Genomic DNA, 18,652 nt, shown 5'->3' on the forward strand with positions numbered 1-18,652 from the left:
CATTCCACAAGGTGTTTTTAGTTTTGTTGACTGTTTCCTTCACTGTGCAGAAGCTTTTTGTCTTCATGAAGTCCCAATAGTTCATTCTTGCTTTTGTTTCCCTTGTGTCCAGCAATGTGTCTAGTAAGAACTTACTATGGTCGAGGTCAAAGAGGTTGTTGCCTGTGTTCTCCTCTAGGATTTTGATGGTTTCCTGTATCACATTTAGGTCTTTCATCCATTTTGAACTTATTTTTGCATATGGTGTAAGAAAGTGGTCATAATTGGGCAACCTGGAAGAAATGAATAAATTTCTAGAAGTGTAAAAACTGCCAAAACTGAAATAGGAAGAGATAGAAAATTTGAACACACTCATATCCAGCAAAGAAATTGAATTAGTAATCAAAAATTGCCCAAACAAACAAGAATTCTGGGCCAGATGGCTTCCCAGAGGAATTTTACTAGATATTTAAAGAAGAGTTAATATCTATTCTTCCCACTTTGTTCCAAAAAATAGAAATGGAAGGAAAACTTCCAAATTCACTCTACAAGGCCAGAATTACCTTCATTGCAAAACCAGACAAAGATCCTACTAAAAAGGAGAATTATAGGCCAATATCCTTGATGTATCTGGATGCAAAAATTCTCAACAAGATACTAACAAATTGAATCCAATAGTACATTAAAAGAATTATTCACCATGATCAAGTGGGAGTTACTCCTGGGCTGCAGAGATGATTTGATATTTGCAAATCAACCAACATATAGAGTATTCCTCTCTTTATGAAAAATCACAACTGTTAATGCTATCCCCACAACAACACAACCCTGTATTTTAATTATTAGATCATATGTCATGGCAAAATCTTTAAAATCTAAATAAGTAAATTGTTTCTATTGCATAGAAGATGTGAGATATTAATTAAATCAAGTTATCATAATTAAAGCAAAAAAAATTTTTGACAGGTTGAGCACCAGTTAATACTGTAAGATTTTCATTACAATAGAGACAATATTTTTCTAGGCCATTTTACTTGTTGCTCCAGACTTTGAACAGCCACTGGGGATACATACAAGTCATTCTGCATGTTTCTCTGTATGTCAACAATGTAACACCTTTTCTGGTATTGTTCTTGAGTTGTTTAAATGACTCTTTAAATTATTAGAAATTATCTGTATTAAGAGGAGATGTGAAGAGTACTTGGTTTGCTTGTACCCTAGACTTAATATCCAGGTAGAAGACTTAGGAAGAAGCAATTTTCAATTATCGTTTTTTTTCACAAAAACTTGTCTGACATTTATAAAAATAGCAATTGACAGAGAGTGTGGCATAACTATTATGATCATTTTTGTATATTTTATGCTGCCTAAGAAATTGTGTCCGAAATTACTGTTCTGTCAGACATTATGCTTTAGGAGAAAATAGAGTTATCTGGATTTGAGGCTGCTTAAACATGGTTTCTAAATACATAACATTAGGAATAAAACTGAAACAATATATAGCAGAATAAATCAAGTCATTGCTTTACATCTAGGCTTTGAATAACTTTAACAAACATTTGTCAGAGGAAAATGTCAGAACTTAAGATTTTTTACTGTGGTCAGCTGTGAGTATTCCTTGAAATGATTACAGCCTTTGTTCAATCTAGACTCACCACTGTAACAGAAAGACATTTTAATATCTTTTTTGAAAACTTTTATGTATGTTATGCAAAACTTGTGTAATGCTCCATTTTTTTAAATCTACTTCACTAAAAACCGAATCATTGTTGTTATATGGGAAAGTTTTAAAATCAATCAATTAATTCTTCTGCATTATAATGATAGGAGGTCAGTAAAGCACAGTGAATTGAACTATCTTGAACTATTATTTCCCTAAAAGCAAATCATTAAAATAAGCACCTACATATATAAACCGGAAATACTGAATAGTAGATCAATTATTTTCTATAACTCAAAAGGAATTGAATTTCCTTTGAAAATCATCAATTATTTTTAAATTACTTGATATTTAAGTATTACTCTTTTAAGACTGTAGAGGGACAGTAGCTTCACAGGTTTCACATAATTACTATAGTAGAGAGTAGAAAAGTTATGAGTTTCCAACTCATATTTAAAATGCCACGTGGACTTCTGGTTTAGTCACTTGATTAGAAAAACGGCATTGGAAAGAAGTCTAACTGAAAAGACACCATTATTTCAATTAATGTGACGAATAGACACAAATTTATACACAATTAAATCACAGTACTTTAACATTAAAAAAAAATTAACTATAAACCCCTTTCCTATAAAACTCTCTAAATTAATTCCAATTTCTGTTTGTTTCATCCAATGGCCAAAAATAGAATCTTATAATCATTTTTAAACTTTTTTTGCTTCTACTTTCCTATGCCCCTTTGTTGCTTATATCTCAGTAATGTTTAAGAAGGTTTTAAAACCAGTAATGTAAAGCGTAAGTAGGTCTGATGGAAAGATATCCTGTAAATATCCAGGAAGTGGATATTAAACACACTAGGAACACGGGGACGATTCACTTGCAAGACATGAGAGGCACCCGGCCAGTCATACAGTATAAAATGTTCAGTCAGGGTGGTGCAGGATATATTTGACAGTCCAGATGGATTCCAGCAGGCAGCTTCAGAGCAGGGAGTACTGAGACCCAAACCAGAAGAGGATTTAGAGAGAGTAGGCATCAAAAGACATAAGGCAGCAGGTATCAGAGCCCAGATTTTGGGCACAGAAACGAGGGCAGGAGTCCAGAATCTAATGGGGCTGACAACATTTATCTCAGTACTGATGATGAGGTATCCGGTACTGATCATGGGGCTCTGAGCAAAGTCTGATATTTTACAGGATTACTCAAGTATCTATTCTCAAGATCTTAGTTTGTCTCTAAGGATGAGATCTGAGTCATTCCTTCTTGCATTGAAGAGCCATTCAAAATCTTTAAAATTCTTCTTCTATGTCTTTTGTGGGGAGCTCTCGGATCTACTCCCATTGCAACTGCCTTAATAAAAATTCTGTTTATTCTATAACCTATGTTAGTAACTTCTTCAGTGACTAGTCTACTATTATTCCCTTTCTTCTTTAATCCAAACCAGATAATGTTGCTTGATTAATCTGCCTCAATAAAGCTAAGTTCAGTTAACTTAATGGCTCTGATTTGTGTACCAAATTGGGTGCAAATTTCTCTTTATGATATTCAAGACTCTTTATAACAGAAACTCAATTTATTATTTAAATCTGATATTTCATTACTTAAGTCCCATGCCTTATTCATCCTTTTTATGCAAGTTTGCTTCACCTATTCTGAAGAATAGTATTTACTGGGTTTTTAAACATAGATTTTCCAAGTATTTTTTGTTTGTTCTTTCTGCTGAAAATATAACCATAAGCCTCTCTTTAAATTTTCTTTAAATGAAAGTTTAATATTGTCATAAATGACACCTACCGAACCAAATTCTCTTTATGCCCTTTCTTTATCATCTTATTTCAATAAAATTTATTTTTTTGAACAGTGGAGGTGTGGGGTTAGGGGTTGTGAATTAGCTGCAGATCTTTTTTCACATTTGCATGAGAAAAATATGAGCTGCCAGGGTCTGGGGAGAACAGAATGAATTCAATCTACACGGCTTCTCCTTAACACAGATTGCTGAAGTTACTTTAATGATGCAGGAATCCAGGTCAACCACTGTGACCACCAACAAAAATCTTTATTGATTGATTTTGCTATGAATGCTTTCATTTGAATATCTATCTACCATCTATCTATCTATCTATCTATCTATCTATCTATCTATCATCATCATCATCATCTATCATCTTCCACAGGTGTATACATACATTTAACGCATATATTCCTATATCCACATACACATTCCTACAGCTATGGGCTGGATTTGTTTCTAGAATGACATCTGTAGTTAGATTTCTCAAGTTCAGCTGCTTGCCCAGAACTACTTGTTTATTTAATTTCAAATTTATACTCATACTGCTTTATACTTAGATTTCCATATGTTGTGCCATTCTGTCACTAACTACAGTATGTTGAGTACAAGGTGTCATATATTTATCTTATTTCCATAACTTTTCTTATACTTTATTAGTCTGGATGCCTACGATTTAGGATTCTGTGTAATTAAAGCCCTGAAATAATTTTGGTAAATTAAGAAACATAATTAATAACTATGAAAAAGTATGGGACGCCTGAGTGGCTCAGTTGGGTAAGCCTCTGACTCTTGATTTCCGCTCAGGTCATGATCTCAGCTTACGACCTGATCTCATGGTTTGTGGGTTGGAGCCCTGTGTCAGGCTCTGTGCTGACAGCATGGAGCCTGCTTGGGATTCCTGCTCTCCCTCTTTCTCTCTGCCCCTCCCCTGCTCACACTCTCTCATTCTTTCTCTCAGTCTCAAAATAAATAAATAAACTTAAAAAAACTATGAAAAAGTATTATCTACTTCTAATTTTTATGATAGATAAGTATCTCGAAAGAAAAATTTTCATAAAAATCAGTCCATGGTATCCCAATACAACAGTTTTTATTAGTATTTTCAATTACCACTGGAAAAAAATGAATCTTGAACATAAGATTCTTTATGGAGGTCCAAGGCCTAAATTCTATGCATTAATATATAGATTTTAATCAGCATCAAATGAGTACGGGAAAAAAAAGGAAAGTAAATATTAAAATAATAAATAAAGTTAACTTCATTAATGCTGCCATTAATTTAACATTTTGGTTACATGATATTCTTTTTTTTTTAATTTTTTAATGTTTACATTTTGAACAAGAGAGACAGAGCATGAGCAGGGGAGGGGCAGAGAGGGAGGGAGACACAGAATCCAAAGCAGACTCCAGGCTCTGAGCTGTCAGCACAGAGCCCGACATGGGGCTCCAACCCACGAACCATGACATCATTACTTGAGCCGATGTCGGATGCCTAACCAACTGAGTCACCCAGGCACCTCTACATGATATTCTTTATTCCTACCACTATGCCATGCTGTGTGCTCTGTGTATTTTAAATTTTAATACACATTAACACTGTTCTTGACCTCAGGTTTAAATTTTAATCTGGAGTTCTGTTGTGCAAATATCTCCAAGTACTTCCAAAATGTTCCAAAACACAAATTTGGAAATAAATTCCTTTTCATCCTGAAGGTGAGCAAATGTTCTTAGGGAAAAAAATTTTTTTTGATAATATAAATATGGTTATCCTTTTATAAAAATATAAAAAGTGTTTTATCACAAGCATACCAAAGTGTATTAAAACAAAGAAAGCTATCTAGAGGTGTCAACAAAGAAAGATATTAAAAACAAATGAATTAGCATTTATGTCGGTGAAATAAAATCTACCAGGAGATTTTTAACCAAGGAAGAGATTTTAAAACTTTAAACATCTAGAAGAATGTTTACCAAATTAGGCATTTAAAATATATATTTATACTAGCATTTTTTAAACGGTTATTATTTCCCAACTGTAAATAAGAATGTCTTTTACAAGTCATTTGAATCTGGTTTGCTTATATTTCACAAGAAAGTCTCATCATTTTTTTCTCCTAGCAACTCACCAGAGGCAAGAGACTGATTTAAGATAACAAAAAAATTGCTTTCACGATAAAAATACAATCAGGACCTGGATTTCTGAATCTGGGACTGCAAAATGATGTATGTATAATATGCAGATGAGACCTGGGGACAACTAAGGTTGCTAACAGAGATTCCTGACCTCACTGGAGAGCTTTTTCATTTATAAAGTGATGCTCACATAATCCTCACTGTAGCAGATGTCAGGACAAGTATCCTTAATGGACAAAAGGGGCAGTTTATACCAACAGCTTGGTGCCCAAGATCAAGGAGTGATCAGGATATAAAATAAAAACAAATCCAAAATCTCTGGGTGGCGAGACTAATGTCATTTCCTTTGCATGTACCACTTCCATATGTAATAGAGGTAACTTCTTTCCAAATTCATTTCAGTGGCTTAGGGAATGCAAAGAATTTCTAAGAACAAAATAAAGGACTGTGTATAGGTTCCAACATCATTCCTTTGCATGTGGATACCCAGTATCCCAGTATCATTTGTTGAAAAAGCTATTATTTCCTCCATTGAATTGTCTTGGCAATCCTGTCAAAAATCAATTGACCATAAATATGAGGGTTAATTTCTGGGCTCCCAATTCTATTCCATTGATCTATATGTTTATCCTTATGCCAGTACCACACTGTTTGGATTACTGTGAATTAGTTTTGAAATTAGGAAATGTGAGCCCTTCACCCTTCTTTCTTTTCAGGATTGATTTGGCTATTCTTGTGTCCGTATAGATTTTTATGTGAATTTTAGGATCAGCATCCCAGTTTCTGAAAAAAATTCCAGTGAGGATTTTTGTAGGAATTTTGTTGAATCTGTTCATCAATTTGGGGAGTATTGACATCCAGGAACTTGAGATGTCCTTCTATTGATTTAGGCCTTTTTGAATTTTTTTCAGCGTTTTTTACTTTTCAGCAAATAAGCCTTGTTCTTATTTTATTTGGTTTATTCCTAAGGTTTTTATTAATTTTGATGCTTTTATAAATGAAATGATTTTCTTAAGTCCATTTCTGCATGGTTAATTGCTAGTATGTGGAAATAAAACCAGTTGCTACTGGCTACAGTAAGACTTTTTATACTGATAAAAAAATAAGTGTAATAATTAAGTGGGCTTTTTGTGTACAGCCCACTGGAAGTCGAATTCTGTTTAAAGAGATATAGAGAAAAAAAATCAATTTCTGATTTATCCAAGTTCTTCATGTCTCTTAAAATAGGTATCTTTTTAAACACTATAGAAAATACATAGCTGTATGCACATATTAAATTGTTAAAAAAACAAAAATGGTGCAGTAAAATTATTCCAAATAAATTCTTGGTTACTTATTACTTCTGGAAAAATCTGTTATGTGTATTACTTGATACATTATACTTCACCACGCCTTTTGCTTCTAAATATATCTGTTCAGCACTAAATGCAACTACTATGACAATATCATCAACAATCATTTGCTTTGTTTTCTGTATGTTTTATTTCCTAGGCCTAATGGAAATATTAGACTTTGTTCTCTGAAACTACTGAACTGGATATGCTGAGGTTAACTTATAGAAGCTTGTAGTTGTGTGTGTGTGTGTGTGTGTGTGTATGTGTGTGCCTGTACATGTGTGTATAATTTTTTTTGTTAATTTTTTTAATGTTTATTTTTGAGAGAGAGCGAGAGAGGCAGAGCATGAGCAGAGGAGGGACAGAGAGAGAGAGAGAGAGAGAGAGAGAGAGAGAGAGGGAGAAACAGAATCTGAAGCAGGCTCCAGGCTCTGAGCTGTCAGCACAGAGCCCGAAGCAGGGCTCAAACTCATGAACCATGAGATCATGACGTGAGCCAAAGTTGGTTGCTTAACCGACTGAGCCACCCAAGTGCCCCTTAATTTCTCTCTCTCTCTACATATATATTTCCTCATCTCATTTTTTCAAAGGGACATAGAATCCTTGTCCTCATTTGGTAGCTGTTTTTCCCCCTCCTTGGGATTTTTACTTTAAATCTATGTATGATTTTTAATTATAATTTTACCACTCAATGAACCTCACAATGGCAACATTTTAGCATCTACCCACCATGGCAGATGGCAAACTAATGAGGCCTGCTCTACTTGCATACTGATATCTTTTCTACATAACACTTCTCTGATCCACAGGGAGGTCAAAGAGCAAGTTTTATTTATCTTCTTTGTCTCATTTGATCCTTAAAAATCATAAGGCTGATTATTACAGAATGTACATTTTACACCTCTTAATTACACTCATTAATGTTTGTTTCATACATTTGACAAATATGATTGAAAAAATCACTGTCAGTGCCAGTAATTTATTTTCGTGATTTAAAATTGTAAATGCAGTGTTGAGTCAACCTCAATCACTTTCACCACATTAAGAAGTCCTTCTTCCTGAAGCAGAAAATAAATTATTTGCCAAATAAATGTGTGTGTGTATATAAAAAACATATATACTTGTATACAAAAATTTTTAGAATACATAAGTATGTAAATTTTTGGCACTGGTGTATTTAAAATGAATCTTATTAATAAGTGACTAAGCTTTTCTCAGGCTTTTGCAAGCTTTCACATTTAAAGACCAATCCATTAGCAATCATTTTAGTCTGAAGATAGCCTAAAATTTATCTCCATAGTCAGTGAATATTCTCAGAAACAAAATCATCATTAACTGAAATGTCTTTCATGAGGAGGGGCCTTATCTAGCTTGTCCATCACTACCTTTTACAATTCTTGGCATAGCGTAGCTGTTCATTACAAAATGAAATAAAGTAATCTTCTTAATATTCACTTTATCTTGATACTTTTTCATCCTTTTCAAATGTTGGTCAAAGGAATAATTTTGTACAAGGAAAGGTCATGAAATGAGTACAAAATTAGCTTGAAGTTTCTCACAAGTACCAAATGAGCATACCTTAAATTAGAATTACATATTGCAGGTATTTCCAAATAATATGTAATAAAAATAATAAAATATGCTGATTCATTTGTCACTATTTTATGTCATTATTGTATTTCCCCCCAGTTTATCATACATAAGTCAAACATAGAAAGTATTTATATTTATTAATTCATTAACAAAATCTTTTTTACCCATTTCTTTTAGCATTTATTTGACATTCCTGTCTATTTATTGTCTTTTCTCTCCTCTTTACATTTGAGTTTAGTGAAGTGATTATGTCTATTTCCTTACCTTTTTTTTTCCTTCTATGAGTCCAGGCACATATTACTTTGCAGAAACTATGCTCCCTAAAGTTATCAGGGGTCTTTGTTAGTTGCCACTGAGCAGTAGAGCACACTACACTTATGTTTTATTTTGTTTTGTTTTGTTTTTGTTTTTGATAGAGAGAGAATGTGTGAGTGTAGAGGGAGAGAGAAAATCTAAAGCAATTTAAGCAGGCTCCACACTGGGTGATTTCATTCTTACCACTGTGAAATCATAACCTGAGCCAAAATCAAGAGTCGGTAGCTTAACAGACTGAGCCACCCAAGTGCCCCAAACACTGCAGTTATCCTAATTGGCCTCTGAGGTAGATGTTTTGACTGGCTTTCCAATACTGCTTCCAATTCTTCAGGTTTGTGTGGAGTATGGTTGCACATTTAGCTACTGAAAGGAAGTATGGTTATGCCAACCCAAACAAAGCTAATGTCACTCAATCATTACCCAGTGTACTGAGTACTGATGCCTGGCCAATTGTTGCATGGCAATCCACTTATAAAATGGAATTTTTTTCCCCATAAAAATGGCCCAATATTAAAAATAAGGCATGGGAAGAGATCTGCTGAATGCTCCTGGGAAAAAAGTCACCTCACTCTTCAGACAGTCCGACTACACATTTCTACTGGATGTAGTCATGTGGAGATAAGCATTTTGAACTGCTACAGTCATGCAGGCAGCCATCACTAGGGGGAAAACTCCAGCAAAAGAAGAGGGTAAACTGAGAGAATGAGCAGAACAACAAACAGCAAGCCATAAGGAGAATAAGGTGCTATTACTTGGGTGAATTATCAGAAAGGGGTGTATGTACATATTTCAGCTGAAGAGTATTTAAAACAGAACTAAAAAATACACAACCCCTCGGCCTTATCAAAACGACATTCAATCCACTGTTAACTTGTCTTGATTCTCACTTAAAAACATAACTGATCTTTTACTCTCTGAGACAATCCTTTGTCACATACAAGTCTATGTAATTGCACTTGTCATTGACCTAGTTTTTATATTTCTTTTTCCTATCAGAATCTGAACCTTTTAGAAGAGAGGCCATGGCTAATTTACCTGTGTACACCCACCTTGTGGAACTTAAGTGACATTCAGCCACATTTGCTGGTGGACCTAATGAATTAAACACACACACACACACACACACACACACACACACACACACACATAAATGAGAAATTGGTGAATGCTTTCATTAAACTATGGTTCATCCCTGGGGTGCCTGGGTGGCTCAGTCGGTTAAGCATCTGACTTCAGCTCAGGTCATGATCTCACAGTCTGTGAGTTCGAGCCCTGCTTCGGGCTCTGTGCTGAAGGCTCAGCGCCTGGAGCCTGCTTCAGATTCTGTGTCTCCTTCTCTCTCTGTCTCTTCCCCGCTCAAACTCTGTCCCTCTCTTTCAAAAATAAACATTAAATTTTTTTAAAAAATAAATATTGTTCATTGCTTAGAAAGTGTACAGTTTAATTCAGAGTAAATACTCATCCATGTATTTTCCAACTTATTTGAAAACAAAATGTGACTTGAGTTCATCTGTAAATATTATGGATGACTGATATGGTTTCCTTGTGACATGTTTTGAAAAACACCCTCAGATAAAATCATTAATTTGATGCCATAAAAAGTATATCGATGTTTCTCTTCTTAGTAATGGTTAGTTATTTTGCAATGTCAATTTTATCAAAAATAACTATGTGGTTTTTCTCTATCTTAAAGCAAACAGAAGAAAAGGATAATGCTGAAAAAGTAAAGTGCATATTATAACTTCAATATAGTAATTTTCAGATTCTGAAGTCCCTGATCTTCTTACAAACTAAGAAAGTAACACTTTTTAGTATTTTTAAAAAGCCTAGTGGAACTTTTATTAAATAGCAATGAATCTTCCCAAATCTTTTGGTTTTTTTTTTCTTCTTTGATACAATTATATCAACTTTGTACATTGATACCAGAGAGAGAAAGAGACAGAGAGATAATGATATGATTCATAAACAAATGAATAAATTATTAAGTATAGTAATAATAAATAAATCCAGTTTCAAGTGGATGAAGCAATATCAATAAAGTGGTTATTTGCTGGAAATTTTGGAATTGCTACAAATTCTTTAACAATTTCCAATAATGAAATCTCTATTACTTAATTTTTAGATTCAGAGCAATTATTTTTTTGGCTGATCAGCTTAGAAAATTTTCAGTCATTGTAAAAACAATTAAAAGTAAGAATTGTTATCTGGCAACAGAGATAAAGCAAAAGTGGAAAACAGGTATGACAGAAGAAACATGTTGTCAGACATCTTTTGGAACTGAGTATTTATCATGTTCACTTCTGGTTCTGAAGGAGTTATTTCTGGGCATTCTCCACGTCAACAGGAAGAAAACTGACATAAGAATCTATTTCCTATTTCTCTCTGAGTAGGTGATTGTGAAAGGAACTCAGGTGACTTAATGTAGTTCAAAGAGAGCTTACATTTGAAATGAAGGGGAGCTTCACAGAGAATCCTGGCTGGTCTCCCAGAATACTGCATTACCTTGTTCAGTTCAACACAGTCTAAAATTGGCCCTTAGTTTAAAGGCTAAGCAACCTGCTTTGCCAGCAATTGGCCCTGGAGTGTGAATCTGTCTGTGAGGGATGGATTCATGTTAGCAAAGCTCACAGAAGGGGGGATATCTCCTTCAGAGTGAGAAATGTAGCTGACATCAGGGCCAGAAGAATTTCTATGACTAAGGTCATCATCTTCCCTGTAAAAATTCTATACGGAAGTCAAATTACACCTAATATGTAAGCACATTCACGTGTAAAGCACTGTCTTAAATGCTTTACCTGCATTCTCTCATTTAACTTTCCCAGTAATCATGAAGAGACTATTATTGGTAACCTCATTTCACAGATGAGGAAACTAAAAGTCAGAAAGGTTAAGTGATTCCCGGTAAAATTGCTGGAAAATTGGAGGAGACAGAATTTGAATTCAAGTAATCAGGTTCAGGAATCAGTGTTTTAATATAATATGCTACACTACCTTTCTTGACAGGAAACACAATTTGACGGTTTTATTTTCCCCTGCCTCATCTAGCTTGATACTAATTTCTCCATGCTAGAGATATACTTGGAAACAGAATGGCCCAATATTTGGATCAGAACCCTTTTATCCTTAGACGGATATTCAGTAAGTACTACAAATATGTGTGATAGTGATTCCTCATTTTCTAAATTTCCACCACAGATAATGCTATTTTAAGATATTGAAATATACATATGTAAAAATATACTCTAATTTCAATTATAAAGATTTAAGGGGCAATTTCTGGTGGTCTTGTGTATCTTTTATTTGATCCATTGCAACTGGTATTACAGTTTAAGTCTCAGAGAGTTCTACGAATCGTAAATTATTAGGACAAAAAACTTTGTGGAATTCTCCTGGTAACTGCTAAGTCAAGATCGCTTTAACTGCCTGTATTTTGCAAAGAAAGATGGGTAAGTCGTCTTTTACTCTTTATCTGCATTAGGGAGATAGGAAGAGGCACAGGAGAACATTTCTTTCTTGTCAGTTTTCCCCTTTCCATATTCTATAGTGATAGTTAAACCAAAATGATAAGCAACTAGAATTTCAGCCTTATTCATTATTATAACCCCTAAGGGATACTCTGCTTGAGGTCTTTTAATTTTGCAATTAACAAAGAAAAATTTGACCTTGTCTGATATTGTGTCTAATTGCCCAAAATTCTAATTTAAAAGACGATCTCTAAGGATTTGCACACCTGACCCCCCCACACACACACAGACATGATCTCTTACTCCTACTGTGACCTCAGAATTTTATCATTTGTTGAGAGAGATTTGAGCTGAAATCATGGATCTATATTGACTCTCCCTTTCACAGACAGTATCTTACTATTCTTTTCTATAACCAGGAGATATTATTCTTTTTTTTAAGTTTATTTATTTATTTTGAGAGAGAGAGAGAGAGAGAGAGTATGGCAGAGACAGAGGCAGAGAGAGGGAGAGAGAATCTCAAGCAGGCTCCACACTCAGTGTGAAGTCCTATGTGAGGCTCGATCTCACGAACTTTGAGATCATAACCTGAGCCAAAATCAAGAGTCCGACACTTAACCAGCCATGCAAGAGCTCCACAAGGTATTATTCTTAAATTAAGTGCTGAACAATTAAAGAACAGAAGAAAAAGATGACTTAAATAATAAATACACATTTTCTGTCTTAAAAATATTAAGTATCTTCTAATCTAATATTTAATTTGGCCTTCTAACCAGACATTAGAGATTTAAATAGGCCAGATATTATTCAACTTACAAGTGTGAAATATCAGTGTCATATCTGTTGTGATTGACTCAAAGCCATCAATTTCAGAAGTGAGGAATCAGGAATTTAAAACAGTGTCTTCCTGATTCCCCTCTCCCATGATTTTCCTCTTCCGTTACCTCAAGATCACACACCTGTTTGATGGCATTGACAGCTACAGACTTGTCAGAAAGCAACAACAACAACAACAACAACAACAACAACAACAACAAAACCCTGAAATTTCCAACTTGGATCCCTAAATTATCTCTTCATTCAACTTTCTCACAAGTGTCATTTATGTTGTGATTATGAAAGTTTCTTAAGCTCATTTTATATATATTGCAGAAATATTCCAAAGCTGCAAAATACAAACCTTTCATGATATCATATTCAATTGTAAGAGTAAAATTGCATAAAAATTTGCATGTGCTCCTGGGAGTTAAAGGAGCATACCTTCCTATTCACATGATCTACATATCTAGAAAAGCATCTACAAACAAGGAAGGTAAAATCCACCTCTGGAAAGCAAAGTGACTATGGTGCAAAGGCTTAACAGGATTTGTTTAAAATGCTGCGTTAGGGGCGCCTGGGTGCCTCAGTCAGTTAAGCGGCCAACTTCGGCTCAGGTCATGATCTCGCGGTCCGTGAGTTCGAGCCCCGTCGGGCACTGTGCTGACAGCTCAGAACCTGGAGCCTGTTTCAGATTCTGTGTTTCCCTCTCTCTGACCCTCCCCCGTTCATACTCTGTCTCTGTCTCAAAAATAAATAAACGTTAAAAAAAATTAAAAAGAATACATAAAGTTCTGGGTTAAAGTTCTAGCACACTTACAGTACATTTTTGATATAAAAAAAGTTAGGAATTTATTCTGGACTTAAAAATATGTGCACTCGGGGGGGATCTGGGTGCTCAGTTGGTTAAGCATCTGACTCTTGGTTTTGGCTCAGGTCATAATCTCACAGTTTCATGGGTTCGAGACCCACATCAGGCTCCATGCTGACAATGAGGAGCCTGCTTGGGATTCTCTCTCTCCCTTTCTCTCTGCCCCTTCTCCACTTGCACTGTCTCTCTCAAAATAAATAAATAAACTTTAAAAGAAAATGTGCATTTTGATCTGTTTACACTAAAATGTCCAGGTTAAAAAGAAGAGCATGTTGGAGGTGAAGAAAACTTGTTGGAGTGTCAAACCGAAGCATACATCTTAACTCAGCCAATTGTGGAGATTTTTAAAAGTTGCTTCTTTACTCGTGATTTTAGTTTTTAAATCAGTCACAGGTGTTAAGTAATGTGCGATGCTCTCAACAGTCTCTTCTTTATCTGAGGTTTTTTTTCCTCTCTGTTTCTTATCAACTATCGTGCAGTCAAATGAATCATATCCACTAATCTGATCCCTAGTTTTCTGTACCCAAATAAATAAGACACCTGTTATGCTTCATTTCCCACAGCAGTAGTTCAAATTATACTAATAGTTTTCCAATACCAGACATTATGCTAAATAGCTTAAATAGATTTCTCATACAGTCATTAAAAGCAAAGCTGATTTAGGTACAATTGCTATTCCCATTTTACATATGAGTTAAGTATATTTTAGGAAGCTTTAGCAACTTTCCTAAATTTATTTTGCTGATGGTGAGAATAGGCTTTGCTCTGATAGTATTACTCCCTATTTGTGTGAAGAATTCCTTCGAGTTGGCTTATTTTTATATTTTTAATAGGAATCCAATCTTACCCCATTAGAGACAGAACCAAAAATAGAAAGAGAGCTTGCTTCTAACCCAGGCACACCTGGGTCTGAATCACATGTCTGTTATTTCAATAACTTAATTTTTATATTTATGAAATAGAAACATACTCTACCTTGTAGATTCCTTTGGTGGGCAGTGAGGGGAGCTGATATAATATATAAAACTTCCGAGACAATAACTGAGGCAAAATTCACACACTACAAATTTGTGGCAAAAGGGAGTCAGTTCATGCTGTCACCTATGTCCTTAGAAAGTACCTCATTGGTACCTTAACAATTTCATGGAACACAGGGTCCTTCTAAAAAACGATGAAATTAAAATGTCAAAATTAAGTAGCATTTTGCTTGGACCACTGTAATCTATTGCACTATAAATTTTACTTTAAAATAATAATAAAGGGGCATCTGGGTGACTCAGTTAAGTGTCTGACTTTGGCTCAGGTCATGAAAGGACTGCTTATGAGTTCAAGCCCGTATCAAGCTTTGTGCTGAGTGCTCAGAGCCTGGAGCCTGCTTCAGATTTTGTGTCTCCCTCTCTATCTGCCCCTCCCCAACTCTGACTCTGCGCCTCTTTCTCTCTCAAAAATAAATAAACATTAAAAAATTTAAATAATAATATTCATTTTGTCAATTAGCTGTTCAAGTGAGAAAATGGGCCCAATCCCCAAACCAATAGAACAATAGTTATATTTTTGATTCATTGTAGATCAGGATGTTTATATAATAGGGAAATTAGACTAAACTCCTTAAACTGATTGCAGCTTTTTCATCATCTGTCACAAACTGAGAAACAGAAGTGCTATTTACATTCATGAACCTGGAATATACTTCTGGTTCTATACAGAAAAAATATCTATATCTATATCTATATATCACATATAGAAATTTGAGCTTAAGGGAAGAGATTCTTCATGCCAATTTTGATTGTTTTATATTTTTATGTTTATATGCATGGTATTTAGGAGATTTCTTTTTAATATATCTACTCAACATAAGAGGTTTTTATGAATATGATTAAATACACAGTAATCTACTCATTATCTTAATTATTTGCATGGAATGCAAATTATAGTCTGAAGCTGTTCAATCAATGTATTTTTGGAAAAGTCATGCAGAGAATCAACATTAAACAAGTATTTGCTTTCAATTAGGAATGTGTGACTTTCTCAGAGCCAATCATTTGGAAATATAATTTGCACACTAATTGTAATTTGCAAAGTCATCTTCCAGTTACATTGCTTCTTGGTCCCTATATTTTTATGTTAATTTTAACTTTCATCTCTAGATGGTGCTCTAAGTACCTGCATTGCAGCCAAGCATGTTAACAACACTATAAAAGGTAAAAGAAACAAAAGTTTCAAAATAAAAAGTGATCAAAAACCAAATAAATTGACTTAGAAAATTCTTGGAACTTTTGCTTTAGGCCAGAATAGCATATGCTGTGAGGTGATTAAGCCCATGACAAAGATGTTTGAGTGCTGTCCTTATTAGAATTAGGAAAACAGTGACTGTAGAGAAGTATTTTAAATCTAGTTAGCAAATTCAGAATTGATATTTCCCCAATTAACTTATATTTCTTTTCTGACATCTATGAATTGTAGTGTTAAGTGTTTGGTGGAAGAAACAACTACACCCAAACACATTAACCACAAATTAACTTATTCAAGTCCTTTAAGATATCTTGGGACTAAAGCCATAGCTAAAGGAAAAGATGAAAACAGTTAATTAAGGTTTTATTTAACTATCAGTGATTGGCAAACTATGGCTTCAAAGCCAAATCTGGCCTGTTGCCTGTTTCTGTGAGTTTCATGAGCTAAAAATAGCTTTTTCATGCTTAATATTGTTTTTAAGTCAAAAAAGTATAATATTTCAAGACACATAGAAATTATAACAAGTGTGAGTTTCAGTGGCTATAAAGTTCTATCGGAAAACTGCCATGCTCATTTAAGTGTTGTCTACAGCTGCTTTGGTACTATACCCGCAGAGTCCAGTACTGGGACAGACAATGTATGGACTACTAAGCCTACAGTATTTAATATCTGGCTTTTGCAGAAAAGGCTCGCTCAATTCTGTACTAAATGAAAGTTGCAGACTGTCGCATGATTTAGTTAGCTGGTAACACTGTTATTGGGATGACAGCCAAAATAAACAGATAAACTGAGCTCTAACCTTTCATCCTTAAGTTAACAGGACACAATCAAGTCAATAGGAAATTTTTTCATAATTTTAAAATTTGGTATTTTAGAGGATTTCTCACTAAAGGAAATTCTGATTCTTATATCTTCCCAGGAAGAAAATAATGTATTCAAAGATCAAAACTTAGCTAAAGTTATCATTTTAGTATCATGCAGCTAAGACAATTCCAATGCAAACTACATAGAATTTTAGTGAATTTAATCGCTTCTCGGCCTTTTGGCTAAGATCAAGTGTAGAATTTTAGTGAATTTAAATAGGTTATGAATCTGTTATCTGGACTGTATATTATTCTATAATTGTCCCCAATGTGACACTTGCATATTAATGAGAATTTTGATCCTCCTAAGTATGTTAATTTTTATCAATTGTTCCAACAAAGTATTTCTTTGGAAAGAATTACAGAAATACTGTTTCTGCTGCTACACTTCAGAGCCTTATCATCCCCCTCTTTTATAACCCCTGTGGTCTCCATTTTTATAATTGTGTTATCATTACTCTGTGTTTCAAGTGAGAGAAACACAACTCAGAAGTACTTTAAGAGAGAAAAAAAGAATTTGTTGGAAGGACACTCAGTTACTTTATGTAATAGAAATGGAAATGAGTGGAAAGATCAGCATTATTCCCCCAGTGCCATGGTCTCTAGTTGGCATTTCTGTACTCTCTTTTTGCACTAATGAACAAAATTTAGGAGTGGTTAAAACATTAAAAACACTGAGAAGAAAAAGTAATTTTAAAAGAAAAGATACTTTATCCTCAACCAATCCTTTGTAAAATGAGGTCGGTGTAGAATAATGAATGGCAAAGCATTTATAGGAATAACTGAGACATTATATTTGCTGTTGTCTCAATTCTCCACTCCATTTTGTTAAGACAAATCATTATACTGGGGCTAGAATTGTCTAAATTACAGAAGCACAACCTGGAAATGATCACATCAGACATTAAATTACAGAGGATCCTTTAAATTGTTCATTTCTTTAACATGGAGCACTATCTTTGAGACAGATTATGGAAGATGGATCTAGTTCATTTGATTTGTAGTGAGATTCTACTAGGGGTAGAAATTCTACACCTATTACTAGGGAGTTTTATATTAGAAAAATACATGGACATTTATTGCAATAAATAGAAATTATTGACTCAGCCTGTTTCTAGATAAAGTAAATACACAGAACACAAGTCTTCTGTTCAAGATATTTCCTTTGGCTAAATGGCCAATTCAGGTTGCCACACAGTCAATGTGATCGACTGGGTAGTAATTAATTGGCAATTAACATGGCCCTAACACAAACACCCATGAACTAATTTGATGAGTAAGTACAGATTTGACCACAAATCTGAACAACATGTTATTGAGTAGAACTGTATGATTACCCTTTTGGAAGCATTCTATTAATCTATACTAAAAAAAATGTATTCTGTGATATGTCAACACAATTTTTTCATGTAATGTTTACTAAGGCATTTTGATTCAACCCATTGACGTTATGAAAAAAAGAGGCCAATTCTTTTCCCTTAAGACAACATTTCTAGTAGTTGAACCAATGATATCACATTTTCCTTATTTTTCTCTTTCTGAGAGTAAAAACTTCAATTTCTAGGTCAATTCCTATTATAACATGATTTCTTTTGCCATGCTC

General features: G+C 34.3%; 1 pseudogene; it reads left to right on the forward strand.

Moving 5' to 3' along the window:
- The first annotated feature begins 17,212 nt into the window (after positions 1-17,212).
- On the forward strand, positions 17,213-17,355 carry LOC111557070 (annotated as a pseudogene).
- The last annotated feature ends 1,297 nt before the right edge of the window (positions 17,356-18,652 follow it).

Source organism: Felis catus, chromosome A1, assembly GCF_018350175.1.
Source record: "Felis catus isolate Fca126 chromosome A1, F.catus_Fca126_mat1.0, whole genome shotgun sequence".
Taxonomy (NCBI): Eukaryota; Metazoa; Chordata; class Mammalia; order Carnivora; family Felidae; genus Felis; species Felis catus.